The sequence below is a fragment of the Panthera tigris genome, chromosome D4, assembly GCF_018350195.1.
Source record: "Panthera tigris isolate Pti1 chromosome D4, P.tigris_Pti1_mat1.1, whole genome shotgun sequence".
In the NCBI taxonomy this organism is placed as follows: domain Eukaryota; kingdom Metazoa; phylum Chordata; class Mammalia; order Carnivora; family Felidae; genus Panthera; species Panthera tigris.
The window spans coordinates 5,108,288-5,120,458 of record NC_056672.1 but is presented as its reverse complement, the minus strand read 5'-3'; the positions used below and the strand labels follow the sequence as shown (position 1 = coordinate 5,120,458).

The 12,171-nt window shown below is 45.8% G+C and overlaps 1 protein-coding gene across 1 annotated transcript in view; it reads right to left on the bottom strand.

Annotated features, from left to right (window-relative positions):
* LOC102954982 (contactin-associated protein-like 3) overlaps positions 1 to 5,933 on the bottom strand; it is a 194,794-nt gene extending 188,861 nt beyond the window's left edge. The window contains exon 1 of the mRNA XM_042964400.1: positions 5,903 to 5,933. The gene's annotated coding sequence lies outside the window, so the exon portion shown is untranslated. The remainder of the gene's footprint in view (positions 1 to 5,902) is intronic.
* Positions 5,934 to 12,171: the final 6,238 nt, after the last annotated feature.

Here is a 12,171-nt window from a genome sequence, read left to right as displayed (position 1 = left end):
CACCCTCCGCGAGCATCTTATCAGAGTGCCACCGAGTGATAAAAGCCACAGCCCACAGAAGATACATTACACCATTTTTTTGTCCTACGACTGCGCTAGCGTGCAATAAAATCTTTGTAGTTACCCTTCGAACCTAAAAAAAAAAAAAAATCAATTTAACTTGTAACATCTTAGTGTCCAAGCTCTGGTCAAATAGTAAATTACCAAGTCAGGCATGGGTGCGTTCTTCTGAATAATTAAAACTATCATGTGGGCATTAAACAATGCTCTGTGTAACAGTAAAAAGGTCATGGTGTCACACTCTTTTCGCAGTATTTACAGGCTGTGTATAATTTTTCTTAACGCGTGATCAAAGACTTGTTTTCATTTTTTAATGCTTATTTATTTTAGAGAGGGGGAGGGAGGGGCAGACAGAGAGGGAGACACAATCCGAAGCAGGCTCCAGGCTCCGAGCTGTCCGCACAGAGCCCGATGCGGGGCTCGAACCCACAAACCGAGAGATCATGACCTGAGCCGAAGTCGGACACTTAACCCACGGAGCCACCCAGGCGCCCCAAGACATTTTTAAAGCGTGTAATCCTATGCCATAAAATTCAAACTAGGAATCACAAGGATGTCTACTTTGAAAGAACGTTTTACATTTAGTCTAATGCCTTTCACAAAAAGGCCGACATTAATAATTTCGTTTTTAAAAGTTATTCAACACAAAGCAAGCGACGCCCAAAGCAATCCGCAACACAGCAGGTCACAGGTGACAGGCAGGTGCAAAGGGGACCCTGCAGAAGCTACTCTGAAGAATTCTGTATGTGGAAGCCAAGCCTTTTAAAGGCTCTAAAAGGAAGTGGGGGGAAGAACCTTGGGTCTATTACTTCCAAATTGTTGGAGCTATTCTATACTTTTACATTCAAAGTCTAATTTTGACTTAAGGAGAAAATTTCAACTTGAAATCTGTTCAGTTGAGACGTTTTTGTCAGTGAATATGTCCCTTATGAAGTAGTTTTGAATGCGCTGGGTTTTTTTCCGAAATCAACTCAAAAAAGTGGATTCTCATGACCTCCAGTCCTCTCCCCAAAACACCCTTCCAGGCTTGGGAGGGTCACCGATGATATGTCCTCAGGGTTATTTCGTTTATTTTTGCTTAGAGAATCTTCCAAAATCGTGTAAGTGTCAACCCCCAAAACAGCCAGCTCTGTTCTTGCCTGTCACTTTGTGCTGACAGTCACCATGGACTTTGCAAGTTTTCTGGAGAGAAGATGTTTTTGTTTTCCCTCTGCTTCTGAAAAGCACCTTCACCTCAGTATTTCTGGGAAGTGTATTCAAATACTATAACTAAGGATCTATTTACTAGTTTGTGGAAGGCTCTTTCCAAAAAACTCTCAGCTCCAGTTTCTGCTAAAACACACATCCCCATATTCTGGGCTCATTTTCCCCAACACGTTTCATTGCATCGAGAATGGGTTCCCCATTCACCTGCTCCTCGGGCACACCCTCTGACACCCTAGGCTGATTAACTTGGAAGACTGGACTCACTCTAGACAAGCACTGAGCATGCTATTAAGGCAAAGAAAAGCCTGAGCCTATTAAAATACTGGAAGGATTTTAGTCCGTAATAGCCAAGGCGAAATTTCTTTGTCGACTACCTTGAGCCTCTTAGCACTCATGACATTACTGGAAGATTGAGTAGGCTCAGTTAGCAATAAAGAATTTTGATGACGCTTAGCAAATAATTACAAAGAATCTGCGTCCACTATTTCTGAAAAACAAAACCCTCGAGAAGAGATATACGACAAATACTTTGCTTAAATAAGTGCTCGTGATTTCATACTTCTTAGCAACTGTAGCATTATGTCCAGTCACCCAGTCTGCATGCATATATTTTTATACCAAATTATTAAGGTTAATCATGTCACCAAGTTAGGATAATTCATATACTTCAACGGTCTCACTATTACATCAAACTATGTATGTTATTCATATTACAAAAGGATACTATTGGGCGATAATTTCTATCACGGGATTATATGAATGCACTTTCATCAAAGAAGATACAGTAATGCTTCTGCACATAAAGAAGCTTAGGCTCGAACGAAGAAAGGGTTCAACTCCGGTACAAATCTTCAAATTGAGGTGTTAACGTGTTTATCGCTTAGATCAAACACTAGGTAGTTGTGAAGGTCACGGGTTTGTTTCCCACGCTGGCAAACAAAATGGGCTCGATCCACACCCCCTTTCATGGTCAGAGACCTCTCTGGTCTAGGATTTAATGGGGAAGAGGACAGGTGTCAATATAGAAAAACAAATTTACATTATCACCCCTGCAAGGGCAATTCAAAGTGTATACCCCACCTGCAGTGGGCCAGAAATAGATCTTTTTTTTTTTTTTTCCTTGAAACGAGAAGGGTGCTTTTGACAGGGGAAGGAATCACAAGGAAGCTTCTAGAGAAAATTACAAGTACTGAGATTTAACGAAGGAAGAACAAGTCAGTCATACTCACTAAACTGAATCCCGGGATCTGTAAAAATGTCATCATTTATATCACAAATAATCACCATCAACGAATGAAGTTTCTAACATATGCATCTGTCCTTATTCAGTGGAGATGGCGGGGGGGGGGGGGGGGTGGAGATCAGCTATCAGCCACAGCTTGTACCTTACTTACACGGGGAAAATAATTCAGCTGTACATTAACTTTGACTTGTGTTGTTCCTAAGTGGGCAGGGGGTGAACGTTACCCCTCAGACTGAGGTGCAATCCGGGAAACAGGCTTACAACACTAAATACACAATCAAAATGTTGACATTTTCATATTCAGATCATATCTCTTCTGCCTCCAGAAAGGTCTTGAAATTCATAAAGGAGTCGTGGATTTACAAGAATAATTCTAAAACAGAGAGCTATTGCCTTCTTCCATTTGTGGCGCTTGGGAAGAATTAAAGGAGGCAACAGCCTACATAACAACTTCTAGAAAGCAGGGCTCTAACTTGGAAACCTGTATTATAACCTCCCTCTTGAGTTATTTCAGAGGACAGATCACATTAGAACACTCTCGTCTTGACTTGGGACGGAGGGTTCTAAAAGGCAGACTAGACAGATGTTCACATTTTTTTTTCTAAATATCAAGTCCGTGGCCATATTTTGGAGGAGGCAGTTCATTCCACTTGCTTTATCTTCAAAAAGACGGAGAATACAGAACAAGAAAACGAGCCCATGGTCATGGCCATTTAGAAACATCTTCCCTCCAGTGTGTCATTTCCTGATTTAAAATTTCTTGAGCAATGTTGATGTTCGCCATTTCTTGTTCGTAGCTTAAATCCCACACTGCTGGCAAACTCCTCTCTAGAATTTCTCAAATGATGGGACAGAACAAAAAAAAAAAAAAAAAAAAAAAAAAAAAAGACCCCTCTGCCTTGATTTAGTGATAAGAGATTACAAATCCATGTTTGATGTACCCTGCTTGCACACACATCGACCACACACTTCCCAAATATGCTGGAGTTAAAGAAAAACTGAATCCGGCAAATTAGCTAATTCAGGCATGAGATTCATTCACCATTTCCATCTACTGCTACACATGATGCCAAAGGGGATTACTGGGAAATTATCAAACGCCATCTGGGTGGGCCCCTGTGAATCTTCAAAGTCATTTAAATATATACTTGACCCTTGAAGAGGGTCATCTTTGTGGCGATCCCATCAAGGACTTGAACTTTAGTTATCTAAAATGTCCTTAGCACAGAGAAAGACAGATACCGTATGTTTTCACTCTTATGTGGATCCTGAGAAACTTTAACAGAAACCCATGGAGAAGGGGAAGGAAGAAAAAAAAAAAAAAAAAAAGAGGTTAGAGTGGGAGAGAGCCAAAGCATAAGAGACTCTTGAAAACTGAGAACAAACTGAGGGTTGATGGGGGGTGGGAGGGAAGGCAGGGTGGGAGATGGGTATCAAGGAGGGCACCTTTTGGGATGAGCACTGGGTGTTGTATGGAAACCAATTTGACAATAAACTTCATATATTGAACAAATAAAAATAAATAAATAAATAAAATGTCCTTAGCAATGCAGATTTACATAGGTTCTTTAATTTATGGAACTTTTGATAAGAGTCCCAAATACACCTAAGTACACGAGGCTGAGAGGCCAAAAAAACCAGCATCAACATCTGAAGAGTCACCCAGAGACTCAGTCCCAGGGGGACTGAGCTCGGGACACATCCAATTCAGACACGGGAACCTGCATGGATAATCAGTCACAGAGCACCCCAGAGCAGGTGCCTTGTAAGAAGGACGCTCTGTGTGAAAGAACACGATACCTACGTGGATTTCAGGGAATAAAATACTAAGTGAAAATAAATACCACTGATCTTGCCCATAGGCTGCAACCACCACTAAGGAGCCGGCCCTCTGCTTTCTCTCCTGGGAAGGATTTTCTTAGCCACGTTTCCTTGAAGTGGGAGTGACCTCCGGTGACTTTTTAATGGTACCTCAGAGTAAGTACGCTGAGTTATTCTCCAATGTACGAATACCAGCAAATCACTTAGTACTAGTCATTTTGAATTTCTCAGCACAATAACAAGTGCTCTGCCGAAGGATTTAAGGATTTGACTGTATGTAAACGCCCCCGTTTTAATTAATTCAGAGCAGTTGTCCCACCAAGCTAAATTAAAATTGTGTCTGAAACGCGGGGCAGTATCTGCTTCAAGGAGACTAAGGCTCATTTTGAGGAGTGACACACACACGACATGGCATTAAATAAGCTGATACTAGACCGTGACACCGCAAAACCTTCACCGCCCCGCGGCATCCGTGCACGAATGGGCGCGAAGGTAACCTTACGTGCAACGCTTCCCACTTTAGCCGGCTTCCCAGTGAGGACAGAGGTGGGGCCCCAAGAGCTAAATCCGGACACCCAGCAGCAAAGTCGGTTTCTGAACACGCCTGCTAGCACTTTCTTGAAATGTATTACTAGCTTGTCCGGAGCCCTACACCTAATTTTTTTTTTTTTTTTTAATTTTCTTTAGGCGGATGGGACAGGAAGGGAAGGGGGGGGGGGGGGGGGAGGACGGAGAGTTCCTTAAAATCCATCAAGGCAAGAAAAGCCCTGGATGGAGAGAGATGTCAATCTGAACAACACTCCTCAAACTTCTCCTGATTTCCAGAGTCAGATACCGCGAGGCGGGCTAGCAAGCATCTTTCGAGGGGACTCAGCGGCAGCCAGCCCGGGACCCAGAGGCTACCGTAGCCTCAGGGAACCTACAAAAGCAGAAACACGCACGTCACCACACACAAGCAGGTGCACGGATGACAGGAGCCTGGAAGGCAGGCTGTCTCTCCCTTTACCTCGCGAGGGGTCCGGCTTCCCGGAATCCCGGGGACCCTCCGAGGCAGGGTGGGCGGCGCCGCGGCGCCCCGAATTCCGCAGAGCGCCCACTGCAAACGTGTGCGCTAATGCAGGACCCGCCGCTTCGCGCTGACACGCTTCCTCCCCAACGCCTGTACACCTCAAGGAGATAAATGACCACGCCGGCCTGCTGGCCTCCCCTCCTCTGAAGCTATTCTCCCGCCGGACTCTCCGCGCCTCGGTATTCTCATGCCCGCTGCAGGTTTTACTAAAAACTTGAGCTTTCTCAGGGAAGATTCAGCTCGCCGGCAAAAAAAAAAAAAAAAAAAAAAAAAAAAAAAAGTCAAACACAGGCTTTTGCTGCATCTCAGACTTGGCAGGAGGGAAAATGCAAGAGAAACCTTCCTATCTTGGCGCTGGTACTTGGAGAGAATTTTTTTTTTTTTTTTTTGGAATGCCTCCTTTTCCCAAACACGCCAGCGCTGCCATCTGCAAACACTCGTTACTAATAAAAACACAAATTCTAAGTTGTCAACGCAAGTTGGAAAAGATGTGCCGTACTCACAAGGGCTCCCTGCCACCGCCGTGCTCCACGGCCGAGCAGACAAAAGAAGGAGCATCCCGAGGACGGCGCCCGCCGCACGGTCCATGGTCCCCCCGCCCCAGCACCCGAGGCGTCCGGCAGCCGCTCCGCGCGGGCCTCTGCCCGCTCGCTCCCGGCCGGGGTCGCGCCGCCGCCGCCGCCGCCGCCGCCGCCGCCGCTTCCGCGCTCTGCGCACCCGCGCGGCCGCCGGGCGGGCGCCCCACCTGCGGCCACACCCACCCCCGCCCTCCCCGCGCCCGCGCTGCGGGCTCGCGCGGCCCCGGGCGCCCCTGGCGGCGGCGGGCGGAAGTGCGCTCGCTGCGCGGCCGGCCTGCCACCTGCGCGGGGCGGGGGGAGGGGGGAGGGAGGAGGAAGAGGAGGAGGAGGAGCGGGGCGGGGACCGCGGGGGGCGCCGCGCGTCCGCGACTCCCAGCGCCTTCACCTGCGGGGCGTCCCCTTTCCCGGCGACCCGCAGTCCGAGGGGGGCGAGCGCCACCCGCGTGATGCTGCTGCAGCCGCCGCCAGGCACTGAGCGTTCGCCCTGACGCCAGGAAAACTGCCTTTTCTTTATGTTTTTTCTTTTTGCTGTTGTTGTTTTGTTTTTTTTAGTAGAAAAGATGAACTTAGGAGAGAAATAACGAATCGGGTTGGGAGAGAATATTCACACGCATTGCAACTATTGGAAAGAAGATTTCTTGTTTTCTGAACGCATTTCATGATTCGCAGTGAAAACACCCTAATGAACTCCATATTCGTGTATCAGATGGTCGCGTCGAACCCTCTAAACTTTGGCAGGGATGGATGGCCAGTCAGAGCGCAGTAAGGGGGAGAACAGGAAAATGTATCTATTTTAAAAGTGTACCCCCCACCCCACTTCCGCTGGAGCGTCAGCATTGTAATTATGTATATTCCTGCCTGGGAATCGGAGGGCTACGACCAGCAGCAGGTCGATACAACCATAAACTGGCATCCTGATGGAAGGAATGTTGTTCCAAACACGATCGCAGAAGTGACCTGATACCAAGGAGGTGAAAGGAATAGATTTCGTTGAAAAATGAAGTTATTTTGAAATAACTTGTATCTACTGTAGCTGTGTTGCTTTGCACTCAGATTGTCTCATAACAATCCCCAAAGGGGACATATTTTTTTATTTTTATTTTTATTTTTATTTTTTAAATGTTTTGTTTATTTTTGAGACAGACGGAGAGAGAGCAGGGGAGGGGCAGAGACAGGGAGACACAGAATCTGAAGCAGGCTCCAGGCTCCGAGCTGTCAGAGCCCGGATGAGGGACTTGAACTCACAAACCGTGAGATCATGACCTGAGCCAAACTCGGATACTTAACCGACTGAGCCACCCAGGCGCCCATGGGACATATTTTTTTTAATGATAGAATATTAAAGGAAAAGTATCTAAAAGTCGGGGGGGGGGTGGGGGGAGCTTCAAAGCATAAAGACCGAAGCCAGATGGCCCACGGAGAGAGAAGGATTTCAAGACTCGTGACTTCAAAATCCGTTGCCAGATTAGCGGTTACTCCCTGCAACGGCCATCAGAAGGTGTAAATCCAGGAGTGGCAGCCCGGCATCACCGGGATCAATACTCTCCTACAACTGTGATCAGACTCCCCGCAAATGTGCTGAGATTGGAAAACAGGCTCCAGGCGTTCTTGTACCTTCCGGAGTGATCAGAATACAAAGGGAACTTTAACCTTTAGCGGAGCCCCACCTGCCTGACCGCGAAGCAAGCAGAATAGGTGATTTCATTATTCTTATTTTGCGGCCTGGGAAACAGACAAAAACAAGACATAGAAAATGCGAATAGCTTTGGCAAAGTCGAAGAATTAACAGCCAGAAGTGCTGAGAATTAGACCCAAATATAGAGCTTCGGATCCCAACTTTACAGGCTTGTGCAGCCCACGTGGGCCCCTCCCTGAGAATCCAGAACACCTCCGGCCCACCCCAGCTGAAAGGCAGTGGCCAGTGGCGGGAAACACTGACCGCAAAGCCTGTTCAGCAGGTGTATTCGGAAACTTGCAAAAGCCACAGGCAGTGGAGTGACCTTCATTCATTCATCAGACACTTCTCCAGGGCCCCCTGGGGTCCTGGGACGAGAACATTGTATTTCTAATTTTGTAAAGCAAATATAAATTAACTATTTACATTCAGGATGTAATGTATTTTTTAAACAACCCAGAGACCAAGCCGTGTGTGTGTGTCTAAATAAATGGTCACAACATTCCTTTGAAGTCAATACTATGCCCATTTAACAAATAAGCTGGACCTCAGAGAGTGTAAGAGAAGTGTCCAGGGTCACTCAGCAGGTCAGGAATGGAGGCCAGGAGCTCTGGAAACACCTTCTCACAGAGACTCGGTGTCTCTGTAACAGAAAAGTTGTCACCCTATGAACACTGTACTCGGGGATTCACAGGAAACCCATGTAGAATGCATTAGTAATCACCTCAATAATTGATGCCGATAAAGCCCAAAAGGACAGTGATGGTAAATCACCTGAGCAGGCCTTAGGATGGGTTTTTACAAGTCAGAGGAGACCCAGCAAACGCAGGGAGTGAGGCCCCTGGGTGGGCTTCACCCTGAAGCTGCACAGCCCTGGACTGTTAACAAAAATTCAACTGAGCAAATTTTAAAGCCTCTTTGACTTTTTTGATCAATCCCAGAACTGGGCCGCATCTATCCCATCTAGCAAGTGGAGGGGAATTCCAAAGGGCTATAGGAAGGAAAAGGTTTTTAGAGAAAGGCTGAGGAAGTCATAGGCAGAAAAAGAAAAAGAAAAAAAAAAGAAGGATTATTCTGGGTGACGTCATCTTCCTTTAGGCGGATTACTTCATCTTCCTTTGGGGATTGGAGAGGGCCCATAGCACAGATTACCTTATTACCTTATTAATGCTGACCAGAAAAGTCCTGGTTGAAAGGGAGGTGGAAAATTTAATTAGGTTAGATATCAAGCCCCAGTTTGATGGCTTGGCCTAGCCTAAGTGACTCCATCTGGGGCTTGTGGTTTTCTTTTTAACAGAATGCCAGACTGGACATCAGCACGGGGCCATCGTATGGCCTCCCAAGACAAGGGGGACATCAGGTGAGGAGGGTTCATACCACACACAGTCGTACCCAAAGCAGAGACCTGCTAGCCTGGGGCCCAAGTGGTTTCTCGGTTCGTCTCTTTAGTAGGTGAATTAGTGGCCCCTGGGAGCCTCAGCATCCTCGTCTGTCTGGTAAGGTTTTCATGGTCCCTCCACAGAGGACTGGTCCACGCATTCAAGGAGAAAGTGAATGGCGAGCTCTTAACATCATGCCAGTCGAGAGGGCACTGGATCAGGCAGGCGTGATGCTCCAGGCGTGGAGCTCTGGGCTCCAGGGAGATAGGTAGGGCACCTGCCGGAACACCACCAAACACCGGAAGCTAACTCGGTCCATCCCTGACCCATGTCCCTAGCTCTTTGCTATTCTAAGTAGGAAAGACAAGGGAAAAAATGTGGAGACGTAATCTGGCACGTTTCTAGAGCTGATGATTCAAACCCACAAATCGCGCCCGCGGATACGTGGCTGCAGTCAGAGGTTATACGAAACACAAGAGAGAAATTGATACCAGCAGGAGTCACAAACAAATGACGAGGAAGGAATCCACTGCTGATGTCCAGGAGTACGTGGACACTCAGGTAGGAAACTGCAGACGGGGTGCCTGTTCTAAGTGAAACTGAGCCCATAGCATTTCCTGACCAACGTCCTCTGTCTTCCCTGCACAGCCGGGTCCACTGCATCCCGGAGCAGAGGAAGGACCAACTTTCCTGACCGGAGTGAAGACCCTTCTCAAGGCTCGCCACAGATTAGAACGAGATTCCATTCATTCCCCTCTTCATTCGGCAATTTTTTCCCTATGAATTCTGATTTCCGCATGTTTTATTTAAATCTAGAAATACATTTAACTTTACTCTCATAATGGGAACAGATTTGTCATTAAATCCTCTGAAAGTTAGAATACTGTGAATAAAATATAATAGTATTTCTATTAGGAGTAATTTTTCCCATAAGCCCCTGAGCAACAAATCCTGAAGAACAATTATCGAGAGACAGACTCCAGCGAGAATAAATGTCACATGTGTGATATAGGACACACTGCACAGCGTCTTTTCAGGTTCTCTCTGATGAGCTGTGTTCCCTATAATTAGTCCTTGGAAAGCAGAGGTTTTAACAGCCAAAGGATTATGCATCTGATGACATAAATCTCGGCTACAAGAATAGTCAACCTCATATTTCTTACACATTCAGCCTGTTTCAACCCAGTAGGACTTTTTGCGACCAGCACCGGTATCTAAGACAACCCAAAATAAGGCACCGTTAAAGAATGTGACATATATTGGGGCGCCTGGGTGGCGCAGTCGGTTAAGCGTCCGACTTCAGCCAGGTCACGATCTCGCAGTCTGTGAGTTCGAGCCCCGCGTCGGGCTCTGGGCTGACGGCTCGGAGCCTGGAGCCTCTTTCCGATTCTGTGTCTACCTCTCTCTCTGCCCCTCCCCCGTTCATGCTCTGTCTCTGTCTGTCCCAAAAATAAATAAAAAACGTTGAAAAAAAAATTAAAAAAAAAAAAAATAAAAAAAAAAAATAAAAAAAAAGAACGTGACATATAAAAACGATACTACACGGCATTTCCCAAAGGGCATTAGGGAACATTCCACATGATGGCTTCTAGGTAATCACACACCCTTTCCCTGACATTCTGGCTTGGATAGAATCAGAGAAGCTTAACAAGTTAAACTGGAAGGGGGCCTGGGTGGCTCAGCTGGTTGAGTGTCTGACTCCTAGTTTCGGCTCAGGTCATGATCTCACGGTTCTGGGCTGACGGTGCGGAGCCTGCTTGGGATTCTCTCTCTCTCCCTCTCTCTCTCTCTGCCCCTCGGAGTCAGCTGGCCAGCAGTCCACCCAATTCAAACATTGCACGCTCCAGTGCCAATCCTTGTACATACCCACTGATGGCAACAGTCAGGGCGCACCCTTGAGGAGAGACAGGAGACCCTGGAATCTCCTTCAATCACGACACGCGGGCGGATACACTCATGGGATCGATTACACGAGTTTCCACAGACATTTCTCTTTTCCTTTAAAAATAAAATGAGATGCATTTGTACCTTTTGAACCAGACGTCTAATTTTATGGGAGGCATGAAAGGTAATTGGGTTTTTTCCTCACTTCTTTAGGGATAGGAGGAAAGAGGCGGGGTGGAGTGTATCTGAAAAAGTTGTGGTTTTTTGGTTTTTTCACTTAACATTGAAATCAACACGTGATCCGGACATAAGAATCTTAAGAGCTCTACTTGAAGAGGCACGATTTCTAAATATAATTTTATACATCCAGAATCTAAATGATACCTCTTCCAATGTAGGAAGCAAAAATAAATAAATACGTAAATAAATAGGTAAATACATAAACAAACAAATAAATGTATTTGGATTGAGAGATCTGGAGCTTTTTGCCCAAAAACAAAATGCCGTTTGAGTAGAAACTGAAAGGGAGTTAAAAATTTGTACGAGTTTAGCTGTTGAAATTGGTAGGCTTCGTGGTGAAAAGCTAAAGAAACCCTTTTTCAGAGGTAGATACTTCATCTCTAAATCGTGGCCACCTCAAACAAGTTAAGAAGAATGTAAAAAAGAGGAGAGAGAGAAAGAGAGAAAAGCAAAGAAAATGGGGTCTGTGTGAAGTTTTATTACAGGGTAGGACAAGTAATAATATCACCCTGAGCATCCAATTCCAGGTACAAAACTTACTTTCTAAATTTGGTCGAGAATAAAATTGGCTTTAGTCTCCATGTGAAAATCTACCAGAAGGCACTGAGCTGTTTGCAGAGACGATGTGCACCATGTTTTATTTGCCGTAGTCAATAAGCATAAGGTTCATGCTTCAGAGAGAAAGCAGCATGAAAATTGTTGTATTCTTTTCTCCTTTTAGGTTAATACTCGGATAAGACATTGTATTAATTTCACCATCTTTTTTTTGGAGGACGGTGGGGGGGACGGGGGGATAAAGGGCTTAAAGTCCCGAAATGATGTTCGTAAATGCCATTTATGTTGATTTGATCACTGGTGAAGAAAGGGGACCATTTGTGGTCAGTCTGTATCTGACCCTTACTTTGACAATAAAGCACGTCCCAAACTGTGCAGAATTGGAAAATATTGAAACTCACCACGCAGAGATCACACTCACAAGATGGCTATAATTAAAAAAAAAAAAAAAAAAAAAAAAA